Below are 5,095 nucleotides of genomic sequence, written 5' to 3' on the forward strand. Positions count from 1 at the left end.
GGAACGCGATGGAAAGCTAAAGATTAATGGTGGTCCACGGCAGCCCAAAAATTCTCTTTTGTATTTTTCTCTTATATTTGAAGAACCTAATGTAAGAAAGAACCTTTGTATAAAGCAAACCTAAGCTACTCTATGCTTAGTGCTTATCAATACAATGAAGAAGTGCTTTCTCTCTTACACTGAGTGTTTAATCTCTTTCTAATCTTGTTTAATGTTGATTTGTTTAAGATTTATGGCTTGTATGTTATGTGTAATGCTTGTGAAACCCTCTTGCTCTCTTCTCTCCATTGTGTATGCTTAAGCTTGAGAATGTGTGTGTGGGTTTGAGAAGATTCAGTATTGTGTGCTTGGTTTGCTTGCCCATATACGAAACTTTCTTGCTTGCATTAGGTTGAAGGTAGTTGAAGCACGTGGGATGGTTTATTGCTTTTAATGCTTGAAGATGGGTAGATAAGAATGCATGCTTAAGAAGACTATAGCATGGATGCAAATCCAATGCTTGATAGAGAAGAATAGATTTTATAGCTAATGATTGAGGAGTAGATGCCATCGATTGTGTGTGTTGCATTCGTTGCGTTGGTGGGAAACTTGATAGTAGAATGTGTGTGTTTAGAGAGTAAGTGGAGAAGGGTTACTAGGTTAATCGGGGCCAAGGGATATGCCTCCATGCACTAGTCAGTAGAGCTCATCGGATCGACTAAGTTGTAGTTGTAGCAATACTCTATGGGCAAGGTGTGTGTGCATAGCTCATGCTAGCCGTATCTACAAGGTAGGGAACGCCATTCTCCATTGGCGGGGAGCGGCTACCTACACTAGTTGAGTGCTAGCCAAGTTAACCTAATACCATTAAGTAGGCTCCAATCAGTTGCAAAATCATTGGTGGATAGGATTAGGTTAAGTATGGGCATTGGGTGTGTGATCCCAAGGGCGCCAGGTTAAATAGGAGGTTTGTGGAACCCTCTACTCCTTGACCATCCTTTTAACCAATTCACCAATATAGGACAAACTTACACTTTAACCACCAACTGTCGCAAAACAAAGGATATAAAAGAAACCAATCACATTGTACTTAAAAAGTTAAATATGAAGCTATATGCATTTGAGATCTGAAAGGGCCTTGGGCACCTTTGTGAGATCTGATGCTACATCATGAGTCCCAACTCTTGGCAAATGAAACCTGCTCAATAGGAAACCTTGAAAGAATTTGTAAGGAGAACTCCTTTGAATCTTACTCAGAGATGGCAAGCAAAATGTCTATGGGAGACTTTGCTAACCAACAAAACTTGGGACAAGCTCAATCCCAAGATATGCATGCAGGGCTGTCAGGTTGTTCCAACTTAGGGAAAGAAAAGATAAGTGAACTTAGAGCATCAGCACTTGGTACTAAATATAATGTGATGATAACATTTATTGAAACCAATGCTTTTGGTGCTAAAATATACCATGATCCAATGGATAGGTATCTTGCCAAGGTGGAGGATCATCCAACCCCTTTACAAGTGAAACCCTGGACTAACTATTAGGGGGATCAATATGTGAGGTAGGATGGAGGATTCTACATCCTTACATTGGATCCTGGGTACACAAACAAGCTAGGATATCCTATTCCCAAAGAGCGTGCAAGGTACCTCAACTAGAAAACCAGCCATGGATTAAGAAAGGCCAAGTACACCTCCTCCTATTTTTGATGACTTATTACTTGGATTTGGAAAGAAATCAGAAAGTACCCTTAGGTAAGATACTAGTGCACAAAGTCCTCATGGATGACCCTTTTGTAACACTCTATCAATATAAGAACTACATGTATTTTATGACTCTAGGGGAGCCCGGTAGACCTACCTATAGAGAATACTTTGCATGTCTATCGATATATGAACTACATGTATTTTATGACTCTAGGGGAACCCGGTAGACCTACCTATAGAGAATACTTTGCATGTCTACAAGATCCTTTCGGGTTTTGGAAATTGGTATTATAATGATTGGGAAAGCATGTACACCAATCCAAATTGGAAGATGCTTAAAAAAATCTCATACCTGGGGGAATTCTTGTTAGTGACACCATCCCCCCCAAAACAGTAGCAAAACTGGATGACATAGATTTCTTTGGGGAATTTGTGGGACCAAAAACAATGAATTTTGAAATGGTTAAACCAGCAACTTGGATGGAAACAAAATGAGGGGACCAACTATAGCTAGTGAGAGAGAAAGGTAGTGAGAGAGAGAAATTTGGATGAAAATGTATCATCTGTAGAGCATGTTTTGAGCATATTCTTCTATGATTATTAATTCTTCAAAAATATGATAAAATATATACCTGTAATAACAGCTTTCACGTTTGAGGAAGCAATTGTCCTCAGTTATGTAGAAGAAAATGCTACAACAACAATATTATGCTTGTAGCTATCGATGTCATAACCTACAAGGTAAATTCAGAGGTTCCTATGGAATACCATAAACAAATTGAGAGATTCATTAGCCAAGCATGGCTCAGAGGCACAAAGGCATGGCTCAGAGGCTTGGGTGAACATGGACTGCAATAATAAAAACTCATGTGACACCTAAACTGGTGGTCCTTGCACTCATCATCAAATCACAAGTAATATGCACAAAATAACCTATCAACATGAAAGGCTATAGATGACATAAAAGTCTAATACATGATTAACAAAAATGATCACTAATGATCACCATCTTCACACCACTGCTCAGTCCACTAGCCATAAGATACCTGAATCGGTACCCTCGTATAGTGTGACACCTTAATCGGTACCCTCGCACATCTCGTTGGCTATACTCATAGGCACTGTCCACGTTAGTTAAACAATTAATTGAACATATCAAGTAATCCCATCATCGTCTTGAGATATAGACAACCCATAAGTATTCAAATAACAGTCGCACACAAGTTTGCCACCAGTAGGCATAAGTAACCCAAGAATCACCCCTCCATATAAACCAACTTGAACAAATAGTGGAGGCCCATAGGCTTGCTATATACGGGCGTCCCATACCACATATGCACGTAAAATGAGAGTATGTTAAATGAGTCTAAGTGTCCCATACCACATAGGCGCGTTGCACATACACACATAGGATGGTGAAAGATAGAAGACATAAATGTGTCTGGAGTAAGTATATGAAACTGTTCTGATGTCCCATATGTACCACCAGATTAATTCCATACATCACTTCCTTCAGAATAGAAGTTTGAGGCGAAGTGGCCAATTCCCTCAGAAACTTAAATTCTGACACAAGTTTTCTTTATCGTGCAATTTTATTTAAGTTACTGAATTTTAACCGATCTTAATGTTGAATCTATGGTTTATTAATTAGGTTTTTAGGTTGTAAAAATATAATAGAAGGTATTTTTAAAGGTTTTACAAAAGGAAGAGAATATATACATACCTCCATCGTTGTGATGTAATTGAAATAATATGTCAAAAATAATATTAACATTTGAAAGAGATGTGAATCGTTATTGCTTCTATGGATAGGGTATATAGAGTTATTAAATAGAATTTTATGAGAAACTTAACATCATAAGAATAAAAGATAAATTGATTAGGGATATAAGGGTAGAAAATACTAACCTTGAGTGAAAAGTTGTTTGAGAGGGTGTGAGATTGTAAATAAACAATGGAGAGAATTAATTGTAAATAAACAAGTCTAGATGATGTAAAGATTAAGTTGCATTTGAAGTTAAAATAAACTTGAATAATAAATATGAAACTTAGCAATCATAAGGTTGAGCCAAGCATAAGAAGGTCGCGCCTTACATATATTCGATTGCAATGATGTTCTACATTGAGAAAAATGAGAAAGAAATGCAAATTTATATAATTATTCTTCCAAATCGAAATAGGGTTATATTAAATTATGATCTTATAAGAAATAAACTTATAGTAATATTGTTGGATCAATGCATAAATATTTAAGCATGATCACTTTTGTAAGGATAGAAATGAGAAGCTTACTTGGAAAGTGTTTGAATCACTATCTGAAAGAAAAAAACTTACATAGAAATATTGGAGGAATTATTTACTAAGTTATAGACTCGGGTAGTAACTTGGTAGTAACTTACTTGTAAGTATCGGGATAGCTTTGCTACAAAATACATCATTAAAAGGATACAAATATCACAAGTATATATATGTGATGTTTTGACTTGTTGTGATGATTAAAATTATGGAAAATGGAGGAACTTACTTAGGTAGGATCGCAAAATATTAGGTAGAAGAAAACAAATTGACAAATAACAATTTTTATTTTATGCAAGTAATCAAGTTACACAAGGTGAATACTTAATTGGTAAATCATCATCAGAGATTTTGCATATACTAATCTGTAGGTTAGTTTTAATTCATAATATAATATCAAGCTTCAATTGTTAATCTATAAAGTTTAGAAGGTGTAGTTATTGCTTAGCTTTCACCCGCAATCATAAAAGGTCGGAAGCTCGTATGTCGAAGAGTAAGTAGTGTCATTAGAAAGCCTTGAGTTAATCTGCAAAAAATAAGTCTTAACAAAAGTATGAGACATTGTTGATTTTATAGAGTCTCAATGTTAGCCTTAGATAAGCCTTAGATAATGCTTTGAAGATCTTGAATTCGCTCAAATTTGCATTTCTTGTAATCCATGGTTTTGAATCCACTTGAAGCTTGTGCTTGAGTGGTATGGTCCTTTAAAAATAAAATAAAAATAAAAATAAAATGTTAAAGCCTAAGGTTTATAAAAAGAAGCTTTATAATATGTGTCTTAGAGCTTATATTATAAACCTTTAGAAGATAAAGTTTATATATATATATATATTTATATTTAGGAGGGGTTAAAAAAAACACAAAGAGGACAAAGAAAGAATAAAACCCGAAAACGGCTTTGCCAGTTTTAGAACTTAAAACAAGAGTTACTTTTAAGCTTTTACAAAAATAATAGAGAAGCAAGGTTTAAATTGAAGCTTTGGCTTAAAGAAAACTAAGGTTTAACTAAAATCTGAATTAAGCGGCCCCCCCTCTCCCCCCCCTTCTTTTTTGAAGCTCTTAAATAAAAGCTTTCTTGTAGAACCCATAAGAGAGAGCATGAGGCTTATATATAT

The sequence above is a fragment of the Cibotium barometz genome, chromosome 29, assembly GCF_041138505.1.
Source record: "Cibotium barometz isolate CiBa-2024 chromosome 29, ASM4113850v1, whole genome shotgun sequence".
Taxonomy (NCBI): domain Eukaryota; kingdom Viridiplantae; phylum Streptophyta; class Polypodiopsida; order Cyatheales; family Cibotiaceae; genus Cibotium; species Cibotium barometz.